We start from the raw sequence: 11,937 nt of genomic DNA, 5'->3' as shown, positions 1-11,937 counted from the left end.
TTGCCTAGCTGTTAACACCTGACCAATGCCCACACAAAATCCACTGGTGGCTATTTACCTCAGCTTCAAGATCTGATCTACTTACAGGTGCTGTAACTGCTAACAGATGATGTGACTCATAGTGTCCATTGCACACCCAGCTCTTTTCATTCCATGCTTTTACTGTGTCCTGTCACAAAGCTCTGCATCTTCTGCAAGCCTGAAAATCTACACGTTGCAGTAGAAAGGACATTTCCACTATCCCTCTACCCAACACTATCATCTGCAAACAGTTTACATCAGCCTCTGTGCTCTGTGATAAATCATCTGCTTTCACAACCCAGGGCAGTTATAAATAGCAACACATGATTTCACATTTTGTAAAACCCACAAAACTTCCCAAGAAACTGATTGCCCAACTCAAAATGCAGGAAAAAGGGCAAAATTAACTATAACGCACCAGGTAAGCAAGGCGTCTGAGACTTTTTTTTTTTTTCTGTTTTCTTTTATTTGCAAAGCACTGAGATGCAAGCATCATTTCTAAAATGATGAAGTTTGCTGAGGCTGCAGAGAGCTTCCCTTGAAAATCCTTTTGCACAGCAGGAATTCCACTGGGAGAGTGTGGTTTGGATAATGAATTGATCTCAAAGTTGGTGGTCTGTGTTCTAGGAATACATCACTTATTCATATGTGGGATTTCTTTGTTGTTTTTCCTGCAGCATTCATCTTCATACCGTCCTGTGTCTTCAAAATTTCCATGGAAAGGCACGTATCTTTTGAAGGAACTTGTGTGTAACTATATGGAAGTTATCTACAGCAAAATAAGCATGGGAGAAAAAAATCTTTCACTGAGCAGGAATTTTGCTATCGAGTTTTGGATTTCATCCTCAAGACTGTGCCTCCCTTCACAATATAGGATGAGTTAGAAAAATATTCCCAGCTTCTCTGCAGAAGGGGAACACCAGGCAATGAGCATATTGCCTATCACTGCTGCACTGGATCTCAGTAATAACCCCAGCTCATTGCCCCAGAAACCTTTTGTCTTTGTGCTTTTTCTGATAAAATAGCATTAACAAATTCTACAATTTAAAACCTTTGAGAGTTGTGTTTTTTTTCCCCATCTGAATGGGAGTTATCTGGTGCAATGTGTTTAGACGATATAATCAACAGTAAACTCTAACTAGGGTAATCCCAAGAAGAGGAACCTGATGGTTTGGAACAGATTTAAAATAACCAGAAAGGGCACAGATCTGACGTGCAATGACATATTTCAAGCACTCCAAATACACAAGACCTTTCAACCCATTAGAAATGATAAGCTTCATCCCACTGCATCGTAAGAAGAAAATAAACCACACTAACCCTAATGCCTGTTAATAAAGCAAAGTATTGTAGCTGCTTTGTCAGAACTTGTATGACCTTCCTCTCTATACAACATGCCTCATAACAATGGTGGGGTTAAAAATCAGAAGTAGGATACAATTTACATTACACAAAAACAAACTTGGAGATATTCAGCCACTGAGATACTAATTTCCTGATGTAAGTCCCAGGCAAAAATTAGAAACTACAGTCCATTATTGCCTCAGGACAGTGCCCCTTGATATGCCCTATTATAAATCCCAGGGTAGTGCAGCATAGTAGGCTGAAAGAAAATGCTCTTGATGATGTACTGGAAACAGATGACTCTCAGTACCCCAACACTTAACAGTTGTGTCATACTAAAAAATATTTCCAGGCATATTCACAGATGGCAGGCATATATCTAACTGCCTGTTAGTACAAGGACATGCAGAGGAGCATGTCTTGTGCTCTTCACCGTTAGAAAGTGATTGAGACAATGTCCTAAATTCCAGTGGTACAGCTGGAATGGATGTATATGTAGGACCCGATGCATATGAATCATCACACCAGCAAGATCCTGACCCTTCACTCAGTTTTTTCAGCTCCTCTTCAGGCAACATTCCCATTTACATTAATGTGACTACTTTCACAAGGGAAGGTCATAAGCATAAGAGTCATTGCACCATTCCTAGAGGCAGATCATGGCCCTTAAGTACACATTTATTGTAGAGCTGATAGGTAACTGATGATGTAACACAGCTGATTGAAGAAGACATTTTTTGGCAAAAGAAATTAAGTGAAGTGAATTAACTTTATGGATCGAAACACAGTAAAGCACAGGAGGCCTACTGAGGAATGGAAGTACCCATTATTGAGTGTTTCTGCTAATGAGAATCTAACATACAACCTGCACAAGAACAAGCTAAAGCCTCCATTACTCAGAGGAGATCAATTAATGTCATTGGGATTGTTTCTAAGGATGGTAGTTTTAGACAATTTAGAAAAGTTTAGCTGAAACTAAAAATTCTCCTTAGATTTTAAGGACCCAAAGGAGTTATGTATAATAATCCTAAAAAGACTTCCTAAAACAGCTAGATAAACCATCTGTAACAAATGCATATTGTCAAAGTAAAAGCAACCAGGGAATCTGGCCACATCATGGATTTCCAAGTTTGAGCCCAGGAAGATGGAGACACCAAGGAACTATCTACCCAGCTAAGCACATGTAGCATGGCTCCAAGAAAAGGTTAAAACCAAAAGACACTGGAACTTTTTGGACATGTTTTTAACAGTTGGGTTGGGAACAGAACTGTTGAAGTCTTAATTAATGTTGTTCCTCCTTATTCTGCAGCTATGTACAGGTAGTGCATATATATGTTGCAGCAGTACTGCTCTTAGGAAGGGAGACTAAAGCAGTGAGAGGGATTTGTCATTTTCAGAAAGGAACGTGATATATTTGCAGAGGATGCTCAACTTTGGAATGAGAAGGCAGAAGAGACAATGAGCATGCAGTTTGGCTGAAGGTATACGGCGTGATGGACCAAGATTACACTTCTTTCCTTGGCTGCACCTGTCTCCCAGCTTGCAGACATCTCCAACACCAGACCTTCTGACCTTTCTCAGAGCAGGTCTCATCAATAAGGATCTGAAACTGCCCGCAGAATCCAGTGACCCATCTTATATAATGACTCAGTGTTGCAAGCTGATGGAGCTCAGACAGGCTTAGCAAGAGTGGAAAGTTTTCATTTTTTATTTTTTTTATACAAAGATTTTTGAGACTAGTGTCTACCCCTCTGCTTACAGATCCCTGTTTAGAGCCCACTGACCATTAATTTCACAGATCTCACTGCAGGGTGCTTCAGTTCCCACAGCAATTCTATTCCTAGCATGTGAACAGCATATTCAGAGCATTCTTCCTGGGGGATGTCCCTCAGAGCATATGATGTTTTTTAAGCAAAGATGGGGATCAGAGTACCACAGTCAAACAATCAGATGTGAACTTAGGAGACTGACCTTATGAGGAAGCATGATGTAGGGAAGCAAGCTGCTCATTTTAGAACCAGAATGTTTATGATACGTGTGTTGAAAGGCAAAAGTCTGCACAATCAGACATTGGGTAATGTAGGTTCAGTGGAAGCTGTGCTACCCACGTCTAAACATTTTCCTCACTATTACACTGCAGTAATTTTGTTTCCCAGGGACAAGCCTCCTGGAAATACAGACAAGCTTTGTGGGATAGACTGCTGATACTCATGCAGAAAAGCAAGACCACCAAACCTTTGCACTTGTCAATATTTGTCCTCCAGCAGCTGGTGACTGGTGGCTTAACACATTGATTCTTGTTTCCACCCTCCCCCGTCTTCCAGTCAAAATAAGACTCAGTTTCCCAACTGAGGGGACTAGAAAAAAAAAATCAAAAAATGTTGCCCAGCCCCAGCCTTCAAAATATTGTTCATTTTCACAAAGTCCTTTATATCCAAATACACCCCAGGCTTTTATTAAAATAACAAAGACAACAACAATGAGGTCATAACAAAAACAACAACAAATCCAGCAAGGACAGTGATGTCTATTTTCATGGCACAGACTCAGTGTTTTGCCTGAGCTCCCACAAGAGATCTCTCCTTGACCTGGAACCAGAGCCCAAGGCTTCCAGACTCTCACCTCAGTACCCTGTCAGCTCGGTCGGTACAACCTACCTAGCACTTCCCCACCCAGCTCTTGCCTGCAGGTGTTTGCACACAGCTTGTAGCTTTTCTTGGCAGAGATGGGAAGGGGAGGTCCAAGCATCACGCTTGGAAATGGAATATCACCTCCCGCATCTCTGACTCACATTGAACCAACTTAGAGGAGCTGCCTCTCACCACTTCCACTTATGTAAAAGCTGAAGTAAACACAAACCAAGTTTGTCCTGTGTACAAGCATGGCCAGCACAGACATACATCTGCAAAACAGCCTGGTAGGGGTCAAAGACCTGGAGTTTGACTCCTTTGACTACCAAGGTCAGGCCAGCTGGCCACCTCACCCACCTAACTTAGCATTTGTCAATTAGCATTACAGATCATGTCTCTCCTCTTTATGAAGAAGACTGGTTTTTAAGTTTTGGTGGTGGTGGTGGTTTTAGGTAAAATTCTTTTCCTGGCAAAAACAAACAGACCTGTAATGCACAAAGGAGTCAAGGCTGCATTTCATGCTAGGCCAGGGTAGGACCCACCGACAGTTAAAGTTCGATTTCCTTAAAGGATCTCTGACAGAACACAGTTTCAGTTTCACACTTTGTAACTCTGTGTTTGAAAAGAGAGAGAGAAAAAATAGCAATGTGAAGGGGAAAATAAAACTTCTCAAGGAGTTTTAAATTCCTTTATGGTGTGAGTTTTCTGCCAAGGCTATGCACAGGAACAGAAGTGAAGGACGGACATTTATGGTGAGGTAGTGCCTCTGCAGACTCTCCCTTTAGAAAAAAATGACTCTTCCAATAAGTCTTAGCACAATTCTTGGTTTATGGCAAGATCAGGGCAAGATTACAGCAAGATTACAGTATGTTCCTTCAGCTCAAGAGTCCCAGTTCTTCATCCTACTACTGCCAAGAGATCCTGTGCAAAACCTCTACCCCGGCCCACAGACAGTCCCAGGGATAGCTGATGCTATCAGACTGTCACAGGAATAGCAGGGGATCAGGTAAAATCCAGTCTGTTAGAAGCCAGAACTCAAACTCAGAACAATCATCTTCTTCCAGAGTGTCTCCAGGACTGGCCTAGAGCAGGACAGACTTTCAGCCTAGGTTTATTTATTCGTATGCAATCACTTGCTTACTTAATTTTCTGTCATAGTTACCTTTACAAACCCACTTGCACAATCTTTTAAGCAAGTGTAAACCAAGAAGGCTACTTAATTGTTCTAATGAAAATTTTCCTCCAATAAAAATCTGATCTTGCATCTGAAATGTCTTTGTTTTCAAGAAAGAGGAGAGGAGAGGAGAGGAGAGGAGAGGAGAGGAGAGGAGAGGAGAGGAGAGGAGAGGAGAGGAGAGGAGAGGAGAGGAGAGGAGAGGAGAGGAGAGGAGAGGAGAGGAGAGGAGAGGAGAGGAGAGGAGAGGAGAGGAGAGGAGAGGAGAGGAGAGGAGAGGAGAGGAGAGGAGAGGAGAGGAGAGGAGAGGAGAGGAGAGGAGAGGAGAGGAGAGGAGAGGAGAGGAGAAAAAGAGTCTTGAAAACAAAGTCAAAGAAAAAATTGCCAATTTTTGCTGGATTTTTTTTTCCCCATTTAGGCAAAATAAATTTACAGATCAGTGTTTTGGCTTAAAACTTACCCAGATCTGAGGCTTTGGGGGAATCCTTTTATCCCAAAATACTAGAATACAAAGGATTGTGGGTCTTTTCCTTTCCCTATTATTTTCAAAAGTTCTTCCATAGAAATCTCTTATAAACTTGCCATGAAGACGCCTGTGAGTATATCAGCTGTATCCCTCTGTGAACTACAAAGACATTACTATTCATAGTGTTAAACTTGCAGCTTTTAAGATAGACATCTTAAACAAGAAACAGCAAAAATTAGCTAGAAGTCCTCACATGAACTGCAAAACTCTGATCAGGTAGCAGAGTGAAACAGCCAAGTTATCTGAAGTGGCATAAAGCAGTTGGTAAAGATCCAAGATGATAGGGGTGCTTCAGTTAAAAAACAAAATACCTGACCACTTGAGCTGTTACAAGATATTGCCAAAACAAACCACAATTATTTATTCAGATGATGTTCCTTGGCTTTCCTTTCAGGAAAACTGCCAGAAAATAAATGAAGTATTCCCTGAATCAACAATACAGAAAAGACACTTAAAGAAAGGTTGGAATATGCAACACACTCTGTTTAACTAAGTAGTATAGTTAGAGTGAGACTTGTTTTTCTTTCACTTGCTGAGATTGCTTTTTAACATTTAAAATATAACAGGCTTACTCAGAATGAAAACAATTAAATAGTGCAGTGAATTATGCCACTAACAAGAAAAGGTACCCAAATAAGCATTTTATTTCTTTCCTCTTCAATTTCTTCCTTTCTTATCAGTGTTACTTGGCCAATTTAGTCTTCAGTGATTTTGCCATATGATTTATTATACACCAGGGACAATGAAGGTGGTCATTACCTTTTAACTATCTGCTTTTCTTTTCCTTGTTGTTGTTATTCATTACACATACCTAAGAGGCTGGGTTCTGAGTGTGATAAATATGAATAAGGGGTACTGGTTTGGGGTTTATCAGCCACCACCAATGTGGTAAACCACACAATATCAAAATCTGGGCAGCTGGAGGACAAGTACCAGGTGCTAACTGCTGCTGTGCATGGGAAATGCATGGGAATACCGGGAAGACTGACTTGCCTTGGGCCACCCTCTGGGAGATGGGCACCAGTGGAAACCAGGTCCCCCTGGCCTTTGCTCTCAGGATCCAGTGCCTTTGTCAGAAGTCAGACAAGAAGTACAAGGGTGGCTGTGGGAAGGGGTGGTGGTGATGGTGACAACCACGGGGAGCCCAGGGTGAGGACGAGATAGAAATACACACAGCATCTCAGGATATAAGACCTGTGAGCCCATGACATGCTTGCTTGTTGATTCTGTGTGTTTGATGCTGTGCAGGTGATGTAAAACAGCCTCTGAAACAGAAAGACAATATTGCCCATTGCTGTAAGAGACACTGCTGTAAAGTTAACATACTTTCTAGCTGAAATCATTTAACTGATGCATCTCAGAGGACAACCTGTTTCTTAATGCCTAAAGCCTGACTAATGCAAAGCATATGAAGGCAAGCTAAATTACAGCCTATCCTGTCTACAGTTTGTATGTTATGTAGATTAGCTCATACCTACAAAAATAGCGACATAACTCTCCCCCTACCTTTTTTCTGAGGAGGTATGTACCTTCAACACAACTGGTATAACCCTGTACATGATTTCCAGTAACTGCCTGGTGTCAAATGAAGCTCACAAAATTGTCTCATTAAACCTGACTAAAATTTGGGTCTAAAGCACTCAAAATGAGGCATGAGCCAATTTCTCTGTAAAAGGCCTATTAACAATGAGAGAAAGCATGAAAAGAGAAGTTTTGAAGAACCCTAACTTGCTTTCTGTTGCCAAGGGATACACTTCGTTGGTCTACCCCCATGTTCTCTGTAAATCTGACTCACAAGAAGTCCGGCTTTCAGTAAATAATGAAAGCCCTATGCTGCTGGAAACAACGTTAAGAAGGGATAAAAATCAAATCAAATCAAATAATGTGCAAATTAAACTTTATATACCGAGTTCTAGGCACTAGGTATGGTGCTTTACTGCAGAAGGTCTGTCTCTATAGGCTTCATAATACACCAGGAAAAAGGATGTTAAAGCAGACTAAGTGTCTTTATTCTATTTGAAAACTGGTATTTATATTAATGTACTCCCCATTCTACCAAGCCCAGACAGCTCCTTGCTATTTGTGTCCTTTTTTAATTTTTTTTTTTCCTATTTTATTTTTCTCTGCAGCAAATGCCACTGCCAAATATCTTTCTCCCACGATATCTCCCTGTTCCTCTCACTTTTTGTAACCTTTTCTTGTTATACGGAATGGTTTCAGAGACACAGAGGTCAAGGCCAAGATCTACCCAAGTGACTTCCACTTTTGGATGTCTCCATACTGTGTGCCTGAAACAAGTGATATGTTGGGGATGGAGTTTTTAGTTCCCATGCCATTCAGAGAAAGCTGCTGGTGGTCAGAACTTCTAAAATTAGGAATTCTTCTGAAAAATTTCACTAATCTGATTCAACCCAAACATCACTGTGGGAAGCAATTCCAAAGTCCTAATGTTGGCTTTGGCATTTTCTGGCTGGATTACAGAGGAAAGCCATAACCTTCTTGCTCCTCCATTGCTTACTTATATGCTTACCTATTTTGTGCCTATAATTGCAAGATCCTCTCCCTTTTTGTGTTTGTTATGCTCCCACTAGTAGGACTGCTGGAATGATTGGCTTTGGATTTTCTAATACATTTCAATGAAACTATTCACATGGGTGAAGATACTCACAAGTTCAGAGACTGATCTTAACCAACCATTTCAAAATAACTTCACTTATGTAAGCTATGTAATGAAAATGCACAAAATGTCTGCATTTTAAAACCAAAATACAGCATATTACATTATCACTATATAATTGAGATATCTGTTTAACTATAGACTAGTAAACACAACATCCAACTTGATAAAAAATGGGACAATTACGCAACTCATTATAGTAGAGGAGGAAAAAATACTGAGTTGGGTTTTCAACATTTGTTCACCTGAAAAGAGGTTAAGGGAAATCTTCCCACTGTTTTCAGTACATCCATTGAAGAGCTATTAATCCTCTGACTCACCAGTCAGTAAAAGGTCAGTGGTCTTTTCATATAAGCACACTAACAATTATTTTCTAACAAAGTTAAAAGAAAATCCCCATTGGGGCAGGATAATAAAAACCGGAAAAGAAATGTGAGTAATAGGGGAAGAAAAAAAATTAAACAAGCCAATGTTAACACGCAACATTGTTTTTGATTATCATAACACAGGTGTCACAAGAGGGGAAAAAGTTAAAAAAAAAAAAAAAATAAATAACTAGGAAAATCTGTTAGGCAAACACAGAAACTTTCTTAAATGTCCTCTAATCCAATTTATCCCACCCACGCTTTTTTTTTTTTTTTTTTGTCATTACACTTGGTATTAAACTTGATACAAAAATAATTACTCTGAAACCCTGTGTACTAAACCCTGTAGTTCTTGTTCAAGCAAAAATTCCCTCTGACTTCAGTGGAAATTGCATTTGATCAACTTATTTTATATTCCAGATTGCTGCAAGTGGAGCAGCAGGGAACTTTACCAGGCAGATGGAAATCTGAGTTTAAAAGTGGTCCTCTTCCTAATGCACTGCACATCTGGAGAAATTCCCGTGCTAAACAGTATTTTGTTCAAGTTAAAACATCTCAGAAGCTAGGAGTTTATACTTTTTATTCTTTATTACTGTAATGCAGCCTGGGAGGAATGGATGTGTGGGCTTAGAGAACATTTTATGTTACATGTAGTTAATTTAGCCATGTTTGTTAAATAATGGAGTTTTTAACGTAAAACGAATGCCAGTGGCTTAAAGAAAATTATCTGTGAGCTGTTTCTCTTTACTTTGTCTGAATCTGACTGAAACTACAACAATATATCAGTGCTTTTTAACTGTATTTAACTTTGGGTTTCAGAGCAGACTGAAGTGCTTTATTTTTTTTAAGCCCCCATGCCCAGCACTGTCTTGCAGTTCCTACCTAGACAAGCCACATTGGTACCTTCCATTTTAAAACAAGGAAAGCAGTATTTTAAGAAACAGATATTGCTCTTACCAGTTTTAGATGAAAAGTTTGACCCACTGGATGAAAAGTGGTTGTTGACTTAGGTTGACAGACATTTTGCTTTTGGCTTAAATAGATTCACCGGTCATCTAGAATCACTTTCTCCAGGTTGAAGGGCTGAATCCAGTGGTTCCTTAACCATACATGAAACCAGAGACAGTCATCAATAATTAGAATAATCTGTTGCCTATTTTGACGTAAATGACTTCTGCATTCAAAGGGCATGATTACGGTAGCAAATAAAAGCAGCAAAAAAAAAAAAAAAATCACATTTTCTCAGTAAGCTGTGCTACTAAATTTAAAAACTATGCTTTGTGCCAAAGAGATTTGCACCACTACAGTAGGAGGAAAAAGGCTGAAACATATATAAACCATGTAACACTTTGCCCTTCCTGAGTGACTTCCACATCTATGAAGTTCTATCTTTACATCTTAGATGTTTCATAAATCAGAAAGAGGATGATTAATCACTAGCCTTATCTCCTTCAAGAAGGATCACAAGCAGCTTTTTCAATACTTAAACAGAGTCTGACAAGCTAACTGTTGTACCTTGTAACTCTAAAGTTATGGGGGATCTCTGCTGCTGAAAGTGGATTTAAGGCTACATACCTGTGAGAACTCTCATGTATCCTTCTCCCAACCAGTGCACTTTTGTCATCTGAGCAATTTCCTGTTCACTTAATTATGCTTTATATACTGACATCTCGATGTGAGCTGGTCCTCACTACCTAGTGCTTCTATCACCTACTGTGAAATTACTGCAGCCTGCCCTTCACAAACCTTGAAGTACACTGTCCTACACATACTGAACCTCAGTGGTTGACATTACAGCTTGAAGATTTCATTTGCAACTCAGTGGGATGAAAGGTCTCATATAGTTGCACGGTGACATCTTACTACTGTGACATTCAATTGGGAAAAGACACACACAGAGAAAACATTCACCTGGATACTTGATAAAACTATCAAAGAACCCAACGGGGTATCAAATTTCTAAATAATTGCAATTAGGAGATTTACTACCATTCAAAGAGTGCTGCAGCTCTGTTGTCACAGTAACAAGGAGCAGCAATACCATTGCCAAACCAAATCACATTTGCGGTCTCCCAGCACTGTATTCAACAGAACATATCTGAATGCTTTCCATTTGCTAGCACATGAAAGAAGCATGTTAACTTAAATAGCAAATAGGTAGATGGGATTATGTTCTCATCTCTTATTTAATGTGAAAGCAACATGGTGGGAAAGTCATGAATGTGCTTTTTGAAATATAATACACAGCATACTCTCTAATGTTCTGCTGTGATTTACGGCAATTCAACATTAATCAAACTTCAGAACTCTGGTCATTCATTTGCAAATGGTTTTTTGTTTGTTTTGTTTTGGAATTAGGAACCATTCAACAGGTTGCTATGGGAAGTTGTTTTTTTGTTGTTGTTTTTTTTTTGTTTTTCTTCAGCTAACCCAATACCTTTGCAAAAATTTCCAGTGGTTTAGTAGAAAATAAGTCTTATATTAAAGAATCTACATGGCTGGCCTTTTCAAGACAGACAAAATATTTATCCTCATATATAAACTTTAACATGTCATTTGCCTTGTTTTTATTTTATTTTATTAAAAAAAAAAAAAAAAAAAAAAAAAAAAAAAGCTAACTTCCTCTTAAATCTATCACATACTTGCACAGAAAAGAAAAGCAGTAAGAATGAAGAAGAAGGAGGAGGAATCCCAGCCTAAAGGTAGAAAGGTGCTGATTCATTTCTTGTCTCTGCTTGTGTCACTTCATTTTGATTGCTTGCTACAAACACAGCTCAGAGGAGGAATGTTTGCTGCCTGTGACTGGTTTTCGTGCTGAGTCATTGCACCACCTAATTCAAAGATCTAGAAACAAGTGTGTTCACTTTGTAGCCTGGTCTACAGGATTAAATGGAACTGACTCTGAAAACGTGCTTTCTCAAATAGGTACTGAAAGTGGCTCAAGGGTGCATAAAACCCCCTCAAATGTTTTCCCATGCTGATTCAGAAAGCATTTGGGGAACTTCCTTTACTTTAGAGAAATTTATCTTTTCAACTACCATTCCTTACAGCATGCTCATAAAAAAACTTGCAGCAGCATGTGAAAGTCCTCTGAACTGCGTACGTGCTTGTTAAGTACTGTTTAGATAAGGCTTGCTCCGGCCAACCGCACTGTTTTAATATCAATGTGGATGAATGTCACTGACAGAGCACCACCTAGC

At 39.5% G+C, this 11,937-nt stretch overlaps 1 long non-coding RNA gene across 1 annotated transcript; it reads right to left on the bottom strand.

Annotated features, from left to right (window-relative positions):
• Positions 1-401: 401 nt before the first annotated feature.
• Positions 402-11,431, bottom strand: LOC311438170. Its single transcript, XR_014693959.1, has 4 exons — positions 11,380-11,431; positions 9,695-9,820; positions 6,890-6,960; positions 402-790 (listed from the first exon to the last, which is right to left on the bottom strand). It is a non-coding gene; the product is annotated as an uncharacterized lncRNA (long non-coding RNA).
• Positions 11,432-11,937: the final 506 nt, after the last annotated feature.

The sequence above is a fragment of the Aythya ferina genome (assembly GCF_964211825.1).
Source record: "Aythya ferina genome assembly, chromosome: 5".
In the NCBI taxonomy this organism is placed as follows: Eukaryota; Metazoa; Chordata; class Aves; order Anseriformes; family Anatidae; genus Aythya; species Aythya ferina.
This window is presented reverse-complemented; position numbering and strand designations above follow the sequence as displayed.